Source organism: Cebus imitator, unplaced genomic scaffold, assembly GCF_001604975.1.
Source record: "Cebus imitator isolate Cc_AM_T3 unplaced genomic scaffold, Cebus_imitator-1.0 Scaffold365, whole genome shotgun sequence".
NCBI lineage: Eukaryota > Metazoa > Chordata > Mammalia > Primates > Cebidae > Cebus > Cebus imitator.
In genome coordinates, this window is record NW_016107680.1 from 2,070,012 (window position 1) to 2,083,958 (window position 13,947).

The 13,947-nt window shown below is 41.7% G+C and overlaps 1 protein-coding gene and 1 pseudogene across 1 annotated transcript in view; one reads left to right on the forward strand and one right to left on the reverse strand.

The window, feature by feature from the left end:
- FAM149A (family with sequence similarity 149 member A) overlaps nucleotides 1–13,947 on the forward strand; it is a 64,576-nt gene that overhangs the window by 6,756 nt on the left and 43,873 nt on the right. The gene's annotated exons all lie outside the window — the stretch shown is intronic.
- On the reverse strand, nucleotides 2,492–2,615 carry LOC119468007 (annotated as a pseudogene).

Here is a 13,947-nt window from a genome sequence, read left to right on the forward strand (position 1 = left end):
TTTTTAGTAGAGACGGGGTTTCACCATGTTGACCAGGATGGTCTCGATCTCTTGACCTCGTGATCCACCCGCCTCGGCCTCCCAAAGTGCTGGGATTACAGGCGTGAGCCACCGCGCCCAGCCCTACATTTTAAAAGTATTTATATGCAATTCGTCGAGCATCTGTCACTACAGATAGTTGGAAAACCACCGAGGTAGACTTTACTAAGATACCTTTAGACCACACTGAGCAAAAAATTTCAGGACACCAAGGAAAAAAAAAAAAAAAAAAGCAGCCAAACAATTACATTATCTTTTACTGTCCTTAAAATACCGGGCTAAGCAATATTCAGATGGGATCCTCTGATTGAAGATGCAATTCTTTACATTGTTCAGATGATCTGGAGTTGAGGACGTGCCCAGTTCACAGTGTCTGAGTGCTGTGGTCACTGGGGCGCAGCCTCCAGCCAAGCACCCGCTGCCTGGAAGGAGGCTTTTTCTGATTCTTATTCCTGCTTTCATCCTAGCTTGTAAATTTAGGTTTTGTCTTAACATTAAAACCATGGGGAGTGGAGTCTATTGCTTTCTCTCGAAATAAACCTTTGGATTATTCAAAATGAGGAGTGAAAAAGCCAGGGAAAAAATGTCAGTTAGCATTTACAGGTACCATAGCGCGTATCCTTCACATACAGAGGACACTCTTTTCTCATGGGGGCAGTGCGGGTATTTATTTCATTTTATGGAGTGAAATCACGTACCTTTTCAGATATGCAGAATTTTACAATTCATAGGCAAAGGTTCAAAAAAATTACCTTCACATTTAATGGTCTTATAAATAGTGTTACACAGACACATATTTACAGGACATGATTCACTAGACACTGTGTACTACATAATCGAGCAAATTAATAAATACTATTCATTAACGATGTATTGAAAAACATTAAAAGTTGCCCCTTTTTGTTTGAGAGGTAGAAATACTCAATGAAGATGCCATCTTTTATAAAGCGTAGAAAAGGCTTTTTCATGATTAAAGATTATGGAACTTTGCAATAATTAAATATCGTTAAGAAGCTGATGGCCTTTGGCACCGGTAAGAATATCAGCCAAGCTAAGAGTTTCCTTTCTGTTGTTTAAGAAACAGTTATTAAGGCAAACAGATTATTAAATAAAGTGTTCTCAAATACGTGTATACTTACATAGTCTTCTTAGAATCATTGCCTTCTTTAATTTATAACCCTAACTTGAAACTATTTTCAAATATTGTGGAACTTCTATATGATGTCAGTCATTAGGATGAGGACACATCTCACCTTGGGAGCTCCTGTTCACACCAGGGTTTTGATGTTAATAATTCTATTTCAGAGAATGTTCCTAGTTGTATAGAAAGTTAAAGTGGGGATTTATTTTAAAATGCAACATTTAATTCAATTCCCTAATGTCAAACAGTGTGAAGGCTTGAAGACCTTCCCTGTAGAGATGCAGGACTCTTCATAATCCGGTCGAACTAAGAGTCTATAAATAGAACCCCTCGAATAAAATGAACCCCTCCCCTCAAACAAATACAAGTTTTGTTGCTAACTTAGTGCAAAAAATTAAATCCTAAGGAACTAGGATTTAATTCAGTATATGAAGCGCACTTTAAATAAGTGGGTGATTATATTCCCAGGAAAGGTCTCCCTGAGACCTTGGTTTACTTTTAACATTTTTGTAAGCATGTTTTACTGATTGATGTGATCATTGATCGACTACTCGTTGGTCCACAAAGCCAGGGTTCTTAGCATTCAAAGTAACAACTGGTATTTCAGGATCTACTGGGCACCACATACAGCATGCGTGTTTTATAGACATTATAACAAATCCCCAAAACATACATACAAGGTAGGGATTTTATTTCCATTTTACAGATGAAGAAATTGAGACTCAGAAAGAATAAGAAATTGTCTAATTCCACCTAGCTGCTATGTAAAAAATGTAAGATTCAGTTCCTGGAAATAATCTATGTCTTCCACACATAGATATAAGAGGTGTTTTTAATGAATTAAGACAGTAATGAGGATTAAAATCTACTTCCAAAGTAACTCATGGTATTTCCACTGGAACAAAATGACTCCAAAGAGTTATACTCTTTCCAATAAAAATTTAAATATCCTATTAGTAATCTAAAAGTATCTTTCTCAAAGTAATATTCCTGTTAGTACTGATAAAAAGACCATAATAGTCCATTTCAAAGTACAGATAACAAATGCCTTTTGTCATGAAGGCATGAGTTCTTAACAATAAAGCATTCATTGTGTCAACTCTCTTCCAGTTTATTTTTATAATTATGTTTCTTCTAAGTTATATATGGTGTCTACCAAATCAAATATTTTATTCATACTAGAAAGGCAGTAATGCATAAGCATTGTCTTACTAGAAAAAATGGAGAAGCAATTAGAGGATGCATTGCCAGGGAAAGTCTGTCCTGTACATCAGCATTTTCTCTCTTTCTTTCTTTTTTAATTTTTTAACAAGTCTACAGTACCCTGTATTCCCAGGCAGTCGCCCATCCAAGTACTAACCAAGCCTGACCCTGCTTAGCTTCCGAGATCAGATGTGATGGGGTGGGGTGCGTTCAGGGTGGTTTGGCCGTAGACAGCACTTTCTTAATTAGAGGTTTCACTTAAGGGTCTAGAGGAAGCCTTATCATTAAATATTGACAACTGTAATCCTTGCCAGGCACTAATGTTTGTGTTTCTATAGTGAGTATATTTGTTTCATATAACATTTAACATTTTGGATCTTTTTTGACTGTTGATTTCTTTTTTTTTTTTTTTTTTTTGGGGACGGAGTTTTTCTTTTTTTTTCCAGGCTGGAGTGCAATGGCGCGATCTCGGCTCACCGCAACCTCCGCCTCCTGGGTTCAAGCAATTCTCCTGCCTCAGCCTCCTGAGTAGCTGTTGACTGTTGATTTCTAACATAAATGATGTAATTTTGAGGATCTATAAAACACAGTTAAATCTATTTTTAAAATATGTATTTTTAAAGTTTTATTAAAGTGACAATTTAAAAATTAGTAAATTCAGTTCTTTACGGTGAAATTTCTTTCGTAGGGCACACCAAAATTACATTGAAAAAATCTTGGGATCCTACAGAAGATATAAAGGAGACATTGATTGGAATTGATATTCCGATGCACACAAGCGTGATGATTGCCCTAGCAGCGGCTGCACGTTTACCCACCTGGCGTGGGCCTAAAACCGAGCCTGGTGCTGCCATCCTACACCCAGCAGCTGTCTGTCTTTGCTCTCTTCTGACTCTGTTGAAGCTCTGCTTCTGATTCTTTTGTCTTTGTCTTGATGAATACATTTGGCTCTTGATATAATGAATCCTCATAGCTCCTGAGAATCTGACTCAAGCGCCCCTGTAATTCATTTTCCTGAATTCTCTGTTAACTGTGCCAACCAGATCGAGCCCCATGAACTTACCGAGGCAGTGACTTCCTGGCTGGCACCATGCCAGGCCTGCCAGGGAGGTCAGAATAGCTGGTTCCTGTCTTTCCTCTTCCCTTCATTGGTTTCTCACTCATCTCAATCATATCTTTGTATTCAGTGAAAACACTGCTGAGAAAGTATCTGTAGATAAACAGAAAAGATGTTACGAAGAAGTCTAAAAGAAACTATTGGTAAAGAAACTATAAGGTGAATGGACACTGAAGGCTGTCCTGAAAGAAGACTGACCTGCTGTCCTTAAAACCGTCAACGTCAGTGAGGTCTGGGGAAAGGTGGAAGAACCGTTTTCTTTAAAATAGACTAAAAGAGATGTAAGAACAATTAAAAATATGGAACCTTGATTGGATGCTGGTTTAAAAATATAGCTGTAAAAGACATTTGGGAAAAATAGATTTGAATATTAAAGAGAATACTGGAGTGAGTACAAGTTTTAGGACACTATCATTGATGTCCTCAGATATGATAACAGAATTAGGATTCTGTAGGAGAACATCCTTTTAGAAAATTTACGGTAAGATGCGTATCATTTACAACTTCCTTTCAAATGATCCAGAATAAAATCCATGTCTGGATTTAAAACAATATGGTAAAATATTAACCATGGTTGAACCCAGGTGATAGTTATTTTTTTTACTACAAATCTTTCAACTCTTCTGTACGTTTTAAAAAATGTTATAGTAAGAAGTTGAAAAAACTGTTGTATGTAAGAATCATTATTATTCCGACCTCAACAGAAATGCTAATTGTTTCCTTTTCATGGGAATTGTTCACAAATAATCTAAATATTTAGAAGGTGAATATCTAAATGATGCAACAAAAGATCACAAGTAAATCCTTGTCCCTTTTTTTGGAGAGTGCTAGGTTGCTTCTTAATATGTATGAACCTTAATGTTCCAAATTTTGTATTTCCACCTTTCTTGAAAGCATCTGGTAATGGTGACTTTCTTTTATAGAATTCCAAGCCTTCAGAGAAGAATCTAAAGTTCTGAAGAAGGAAAAATGGAAATTACAATAGAGCCTAGAAGAAAAGAAATGAATATGTTTAGTTTTGTTACATGGGAATAAGAAATAGTGGGGAAGAGAAAAGACGGAAGAGATACTTTTATTCATAGGCCATACCTGAGTTCAAACAGTAGTCATTCTGCTATAGCGTCTACTGTTAATACAAGGAACCAGGACAGTGCTTGAAAAGAAAATGTCACTGTTACCTGAGTTTTCAAAGGATGTTCAAGTCTTATTTTTTGCAAAATATGGTTGTTTGTAGAGTTTACTTTTGGCAGAGTATGGTTGCTAGTTTATGTCGTTTATATAGTTGAAAGATTGCTCTAGTCATTGCAAGTTTTCTTGTCTGTACCTTGATGAGGTGGGTTAATTTCCATTTCCCAGCCCTGTGCTGATGTTGGGGGGTGATTTCCCTGGGCCTCTAGCACACCTATGTGTTCTTGCTTGATATGCAAAGAGGCAAGGCCCTTCAGAGCTCTTCATTAGGGCCATTTTCTAGCGTTGCCTTTGCAGTGAGCTGCCTGGAGAGATGATGAAAGAGCAGGTGAGCCTCTGGCTCTCTCCCCTCAGCTGTGGACCAGCTGGTTCGCAAGCTCAGTGTTTCTTGTGACCTCAGTCCACTGCAGGGTCAAGAACCAAACACTTGCCTTGTGGGAACCGGGGTCCAGGGAACAGACGTGAATTCTGATACTGTGGCGGCTGCTTTTGCAGTGAGTAGTAAAGTCTTTTATCTCTCATCTAGGATTCTGTGTTTCCTCTAAGCATCCGCAAAATTATGACAAACTAATGTGCTAGCCTCTAAGCAGAGTAAAATGAAATCCCAGATCCTTCAGAGTCCTTGACAGCCAGCACATGGTTACACAGAATATTTAAGCAGCAAATATTTTTGTGACAATTGCTTTCTTAAAAAAAACAACAACACTTTTTATGGAAAGCAGTGGCAATAGCTGCATTTTGCTAGACAAAATTCTATTCTAAAAATTTGCCGTCTTAACTGGATAGCTAAAATTTTATGATGTGTACGAGAAGGGGCCTACACGCTCTCACAAACAATGAGAAACTTGGTAGTGGGCGGTCTCTCTGTGTCTAGGCCATCCACTCCCCAGAGGTCAGAAAAGGATAGACGTGTGATGAGATCCCAAGATACAGCTAAAGAATAATCTAGTGACTAGGAAATTCAAAGGCACTGTATTCCTCCAGAGTGGAGGCAGGGGCCAGGTTGGCTTTTGGTTTCTTATTTTTGTGAAACACAGCATGGTGCCGTGTCCACAGCCATGCAGGTCCACGACTAGACTGTTGGAAATCCTTGCCGGTGGCATCTCACCAACGTTTTACTTTCTCTCAGTGCCTTTTGTCTAAGTAATTTTGCAGTTCAGGCCCTCAGCTTGCTGTTTTGTGATATGTGCCAGTCATCCGCTTCCTGAACCATATCTCCCTCCCTGGACAAGCGCAGAGCCAGGATGCCTGCCACGCTCACCTCCCCTGCGGAGGTCTCTTGACCATACCCACTGCAGAGAGAAGCGGCCCTAGGCAGCTCTACAAACGCGGTAACGACCCTGCTCCTCCAGAGCTGATCAGAGAGGCTGGGAAGCCTGAGGAAGACAAGCCGGCCAGCAGTCGGTGACGTGGTCCGGGGCAGCTGTACCCGAGCAGGGTTGTCGATTCAGTGAAATAGGTTTCTCACAAGAATTTGCACATCAGGTAGAGGGAGAGTCCACAACACAGGCTTGTTGTCAGGTTTAAGTGAGATCATTCCTATAAGGCACTTCGCAGACCGCTTGGCTGAAATATGGGGCTTAATGAATGTTGGGTAATTAACACTACTGGTACTGTTCATAGTTGAGGCTGAACTCTGAGAGAAGGTAAAGAGAGGCCATGACCTACCTGGGGCCAGGAATACCCAACAGTTCAAAAGGGAGGCCAGCAAGAAATGAGGTGGAGGTGAGATGCCGAGGAAGCAGCGGAGAGAAGTGGAATCACGTGAGCGAGCATGGCACCCTCCCTGTGCCCTGCAGACTCACACTGCCAAGAGCAAGGGTAAGAGCTTGTTCTCCAGCTGCCGGGGAGGCTGCGTGAGCTTCGCAGTCTCCAGATTCCAAGCCCTAGAGCCTGCCATCTCCTTCCTCCCTTGTATTCCCGTTTAGTTGCTGTTTCCCAGACTCCTGTGGGATCCGGATGCTTCTTTTCCATGTTTCTATTTTAATAATTTCCATAAAATGAAATCCTTTCGTCAGGGTCACAACACTTGCCCAGTTCATAGTACTCGTTACTAGGAGTAACCTGAGTAAGCCTCAGGCCTTGTTACCAAAAACGATACATTAATGTGCTTGCCTTTCCCAACTCACTTCTTCCCGAGGTCCCCCTTTCTTGCTGGATGGATAGAATGAATGCACACTCTCAGCTTCTCTACCATATGACGGTATGATGGCCAATTTTATGTGTCAACTTGACGGAGCTAAGGGATACCAGATAGCTGATAAAACATTATTTTTTGATGTGTCTATGAGGGTGTTTCCAGGGGAGATTAGCATTTTCATCAGTAGACGCAGTGGAATCTACCCTCCCCAATGAAAGCGGGCGTCATCCAACCCTTTAAGGGGCCAGATAGTAGAAAAAGGCAGAGGAAGGGCGAGTTCCCTTCTCCTTGATCTCGGATGCCCATCGCCTGCCCTCAGACATTGAAGGGCCTGGTTCTTGGGTCTTTAGACTCTGGAACTCCACCCTCGAATTCTCAGGTCTTTGACCTTGGACTGGGGGAGTCATGCCATCATCACCCCATCGACCCCCTGGTTCTCGGGTCTTCACCCTTGGGCTGGATCACACCACTGGCTTCCCTGGTTCTTCAGCTTACAGGTGATGCAGCTTCTTAGCCTCCGTGATGGCGTGAGCCTGTCCCCCTCATATATATCTCTGTATCCTGTTGATTCTGTTTCTCTGGAGAACCCTAATGCAGGGGAGTGAGAGACACTTGCTCTTTATAAAATGGGCAGTGTGTCACCATTCTGTGGTGATTTTGAGCTAATTTTCTGCTTTGGAACCACTGAAGAGGCTTACTGAAGGCGGGAATGGAGTGGAATTTTGTGACGGTAGAGCTGGAAAGTATGCCAATTGCAAGTGTTGCAGGCAGGACAGCCATTTCGCAGGTGGAAGTAGTGTCTGTGTGATTTTCTGAGGAGCTCTGCTTCCCACCAGGCAGAGGGTGCTGGAGCGGACTGCCCGGGCCAACAGGAGCAACTGTACACGCCTGGCCAGCTCCACCCGGAGCAGCATCACATTGGGAGTTTGAAATCAGCCAAGGAGGAACTGTTTTCACCCTGCGTGCCCACAAAGTCTCAGAGCTTTGGTATCTCCCGGAGAGTTAGTGCCAGCGCACTGCTGCTAAGTATGTGTACTTCACAGTAAGCAGCTTTTCAATCTACCTGAATTCCACAGGTAGATTGAAACAAGGGGACACTTTTGACAGAAGCCTTTGAGATTACTCTGTCTGTCACAGGAACACTGAGAAGAGATGTCGAGAGGTTGGCCTCTCCAAAGTCACATAGCGGGAGTGTCGGTACCACGTTCTTATGGCTTCCAGCATTTGTTTTCTCTGAAAGCACCCATCAGAGGATGATATGTATGCAAGAAACAGTTTCATGAGCAATTGTTAATGTAATCACTGCAGTTATATCCCTAACTCTTCACACAAACACGAATAAGAGAATGTACGTGAAAGGGGTAGTCTGAAATATTCTGGGGTTTTTTTGAGATGGAGTTTCTCTCTTGTCGCCCAGGCTAGAGTGCAATGGCACACTCTCAGCTCACTGCAACCTCCACCTAACTGGGTTCAAGCAGTTCTCCTGTCTTAGCCTCTCAAGTAGCTGGAGCTACAGGCATGTGTCACTACACCCAGCTAATTTTTTTTGTATTTTTAGTAGAGACAGGGTTCCACCATGTTGGCCAGGCTGGTCTCGAACTCCTGACCTCAGGTGATCCTCCCGCCTTGGCTTCTGAAAGTGCTGGAATTACAGGCATGAACCACTGCGCTCGGCCTTTTTTCTGTTTTTTTGAGATGGAGTTTTGCTTTTGTTGCCCAGGCTGGAGTGCAATGGTGTGATCTCGGCTCACTGCAACCTCCACCTCCCGAGTTCAAGCGACTCTCCTGCCTCAGCCTCCTGAGTAACTGTGACTAGAGGTGCACTCCACCACACCTGGCTAATTTTTGTATTTTTAGTAGAGACGAGGTTTCACCATGTTGTCCAAGCTGGTCTCGGATTCCCAGTCTCAGGTCATCCTCCCACCTTGGCCTCCCAAAGTGCTGGGATTACAGGTGTGAGACGCTGCATCGGGCTGATATTCTGTTTTTTAATGCAAATCGTTGACAAAATTAGTCCTACATTTTTGTGGTCATAGCTTACAACTGATACTGGGGTTAAGGACCATGAGTTTAGGTGCTCCAAGGAGAGAGGAAGTTGTGCTCTGCAGGGGATGCAGGAGACTCATGTTGCAATTTTTGGTTCTTGGGAGCCACTCCACTAAATGTGATAAAAAAACAAACCAAACGAAGAACAGTGGAACCTTCCCTGGAACACCTTAGCGCACAGTGCTTTCTTTCCTTCTTGTAAAGACATGTATTATGTGTATTTTTGTTTATCATGGGGAAGGGCTGAGCTCTGCTTAATGGAAATACATCTAGTATATTTCTAGTATATTCCAGAACTCATGATTTTTTGAAATTCAAGGTCTGTATTAAATCGGATTTATTTAGAATTAGGATGTTTACCTTATTATTTAATGGACTTCAGTTGTTGGTTTGGTTAATATTCACACTTTTTAATATTCACACTTTTAGCTTAGAATTGTATGTCTGTGTGTGTACGTGTGTGTGTGTGGATGTGTGTATGAGTGTCTCTGCGTAGGTGCATGTGTGTATGGTGTATGTGTCTGTAGAGGTATGTGTGTGGGTATGTGTGTGTCTGTGTGTGTGCATGGGTGTTTGTGTGTGTGTGTCTATGTATCTATGTGTTTCTGTGTGTGTGTGTCTCCATGTATGAGCTTGTATCTGTGTGTGCATGCGTCTCTGTGTGACTGTGTTTGAATGTGTGTCTGTGTATCTGTCACTTTGTGTCCATGTATGTGTCAGTGTGGGTGTGTCTATGTGTATGTATATGAGTGTGTCTATGTGTGCAGCTGTATGGGTGTGTGTGTGAGTGTGTGTGTGTATGAGTGTGTGTGTGTGCATGTGTATATGTGTCTCTGTGTATGAGTGTGTGTGTGTGTGTCTGTGTGCTCCAAATATACTTCTAATCTGTACCTTGCTGTCCCTGTTGGGAGCCTCTGTTTTGGCCCCACACTGACCCTAAAGCAAGATGCAGCTCTCTTTTCCCCGTAAGGAATTCATGAACTGTAATTGCATTAAATCACGAGGAAAAACTCTATATTTCACTAAAGATCCCTTTGAAAGATGAATGTGGTTCATATCACACACTGTACACTATCTCACTTCAAAAGTTTTCTTAATTCCGCTTCCAGCAAGGGTGGACTGGATTTCAGACCAGCCACCAGCTGAGAGCCACTAGACAAACAGAACACTAAGTTAAAGACCACGCTGGAGTCGGGGTGACCTGGAAATAGTGCAACGCCAGGGACTGAAGCCCGGTTTTAGATCTTCTCATTCCTGAGTGGATGAAGGTGTCCTGGGACTGACTGTGAGAAACCCCAGCACAGTCTGTTATATGAAGCAAATACAATCCTCTTTGGACTTAAGCTGCAAGCAGCAGCTCTGTATTGCTTACCAGACACCATTTAAGTAGAAGAAAGAAATGTTAAAAATAAATGTACACATCAAGTGTATGTGCAAATATTCCTAATAAAAGAAAGCTGGTGTATCTTGTATTATATCAGACCAAGTAGACTTCCCAGTAAATAGGAAGCATTGGTAGAAGTAACAAGGGCCATTCCATAAAGATTAAAGGGCCACTCTCTGAGAAAATAGAAGAATTCTTAATTTGTAGATACCAATAACATTGTTTCAAAAATGTATAAAGATACATTAATTTGACTAACTTGTAGCAGCTAATGTCTGCTGCCAAGGGTTTCTCTCCAGATGCAAGAGAAAAGTGTCCTCGCCCTTCCTGCCCATCTGCCTATGGCAGCCAAGACTGAATGGAAGGGTGCAGGAATTATGCGGCTTGGAGGTTACAACTCAGACATAAACAGTGAAAAACCCGTTTTACCCCAAAAAAGGAATCTAAACTTCGACTTTATGAAATATAGTTGGCAGAACTAAAAGAAGGAAAATCCAGAATTGTAGTGGAAGATTTTAACAGTAATTGTGTATAATCGCCTGTTTGTTTGACACAGGGTCTCACTCTGTCATTCAGGCTGGGGTGCAGGGGCGTGATCTCAGCTGACTGCAGCTTCCACCTGCCTGGGTGCAGGTGATCCCCAGGTTCAGGTGATTCTTGTCTACAATACTCTCCTGGCATTTTTGTCTGCCTTTGTGTCAGTAACATACTGTCTTATTTACCATAGCTTTTCAATTCATTTTGTATCTGTGAGAGGAATTACTATGTTGTGCAAATCTTTCTAAGGTAAATTGCTGGTATTTTTTCTGAAACAACTTGACTCTAAAAAATTATACACAATTGGCCAGGCACGGTGGCTTATGCCTGTAGTCCCAGCACTTTGGGAACTTGGGGTAGGTGGATCGATTGAGACAGGAGTTTGAGGCCAGCCTGGATGACATGGTGAAAGCCCATCTCTACAAAAATACAAAAAAATTGCCAGTTGTGGTGGCATATGCCTGTCATCCCAGCTACTCAGGAGGCTGAGGCAGGAGAATCGCTTGAACCCAGGAGGTGGAGGTGGCAGTGAACCGAGATCACGCCACTGCACACCAGCCTGGGTGACAGAGCGAGACTTTGNAAAAAAAAAAAAAAAGAGAGTCTCTCGCTCTCCATGTGCACACAAAGAGGAGCGGATGTGAGGACACCAGGAGATGGTGGCCTTCAGCAAGTCAGGACGATGCCCTTACAAGAGCCAAGCCAGCTGGCACCTTGATCTTGGACTTCCAGCCTCCGTAACCATGAGAAATGTCTGTCTGTTGTTTAAGCTGCCCAGTCTGTGGTGTGTTGCCATAGCATCCCAAGCTGACGGAGGCAATGGTCTTTTCAATAAATGGTACAGAACGAATTGCATATCCTTACAGAAATGAAAGACATCCGATACCTCAAGTTACACTACACACACAAACCAATTTCACCTGGATTGTAGCTCTGACTGTGAAAGGTAAAACAATGACGCTTCTAGGAGAGAACACAGATGCCGATTTTCATGCCTTAGGATAGGTAAGGATCTCTTTGCTAACAGACAAAGTAATTGCTAACCAAAAAATAAAATATAAGTAACACTATATTAAAATTAAGACCTTCTGTTAATCAAAACAGACCATTTACTGGAAGGTTTGAAATGACCAAACACGCTTTGTAAGGCCATCTAGCCCTTTAACTATAATTTATTATTGGGAAAAAGTTCTTTTTAATTTGTTTTTGAGTGGGCTTAGCTTCTGTTCTGGCTTTATCATCTCCATAAAAGATTGGAAGACAAAACACTAAATAGTTCCAGATTAAGGCTCAGCAACACAGATAATGTGTCATTTCCACAGCAGAGACTTGGTGAAATTAATCATTTGACAAATTACCTTGATACAATATCATTTTCCAGTTTATGTCGCTTCTAACAACAAAATTTTGAAGATCTATTATCTGTTTCTGAAAATTAAGCCATCAGTATTGTCAGGAGACAGAATTATAACACAAATTTAGTTCAAAAATCTCAATTGGTTTTACTTGCAATTCTAGATTGGGCAACACTTTCTTTCTTTCTTTCTTTCTTTCTTTCCTTTCCTTTCCTTTCCTTTCCTTTCCTTTCCTTTCCTTTCCTTTCTTTTCCTTTTCCTTTTCCTTTTCCTTTTCCCTTTCCTTTTCCCTTTCCTTTCCTTTCCTTTCCTTTTTTTTTCTTTCTTTTCTTTCTTTTCTTTTCTTTTCTTGTTAGAGCCTCATTCTGTTGCCCCGGCTGTAGTGCAGTGGCACAATCTCAGGTCATTGGTTCACAACCTCTGCCTCATGGGTTCAAGCAATTGCCTGCCTCAGCCTCCTGAGTAGATGGGATTACACGTGGCTGCCACCACGCCCGGCTTGTATTTTTAGTAGAGATGGGGTTTCACCATATTGGCCAGGCTGGTCTTGAACTCCTGACCTTGTGATCCATCTACCTCAGCCTCCCAAAGTGCTGGGATTGCAGGCAGGAGCCACCACGCCTAGCCTACACTTTCATAAAATAGAGTAAGTGTGCCAAGGGCCAGAGCAGAGGAGGTGAGTTTTAGAGACAGGGCATTTCGATGTGTTTTTTTTTTTCCTTGTAAGGCGGGAATAAGGAGACAAAACAATAGAAAACTGATGGGCTGACATTGAGTTACTTCAGGTTAATGATGAAAACAGAGGAGACTTCAGTATCATGCTCATTGAACCTGGCCTGTTTAGGAAATCAGGTTGTCTTTCTGTCCTGATTTCTGGAAAGGCTGGATAATAGCTCAGGTTGGGTTTGGTGATGTGGAACCTCAGTGTGTAACCACATTTTGGATGTTTAGTCTGGTCTTTTGATGGCTTCCTCTAATGTTTATTTAACATTATTGAAAACACCTTTTTTCAAAATCAGGCGTTACTGAGTTTTACTGAATTTAAAATGCAATTGATTATAAGACACATTGTCATTTTACATTCCGCTACAAAGAAAAATGTTACAATACTTTCTCACTGAGAATTTTAATTCTTATTGTAATAGATTGTTGAAATTTAATCATAGTCACTCTTTTGCTGATATAAAAAGGAAAACAGGCTGAAAAAAATTCCTAAAAGTTGTTAGCAGAGACCAACTATTGTGAATGCCTCTTCTGCTCAGCATTTTTGAGGTCTTTGCTTTTCCACGTGGCATTTTTGTGCCCTTAAAGCACTAGTGAAACATAGAACACAATAATCACTCTTATAGATGTGAAATTGATTAAAAAGCTACAATAAATAAGGCAGTGTGTTACTGATGCAAAGATAAACAGGTGCACCCTGGGAGCACAGTGGAGAAGCCAGAAACAGACCTATTTGTCTATGGGATTGTTGCAAAGCTGGCGTTGCAGACATTGGTGAAAAGATGATTGTTGTGGGCTGAATGTCTGTGTCTTCTAAACCAAAAAGTATCTAAGACAGGTGTCAGTCAATTTAGAAATTTTGCCAAGGTTAAGCACATGCCAGGGAGACAGGTCTGTGCCTTTTTTCAAAGATGATTTTTGAGGGCTTCAGTGTTTAAAGGGGAAAAGGAGGCCGGAGGGGATTGAAGGAGGATATGGTCTCACCACTGAATCCGCTTGTTCCCAGACAAAAGGAGCAGGGAGGGGAATGGTCAGTTAGGTACTTCTAGGCTCAGTAAATCTGTTTTTTTTTTT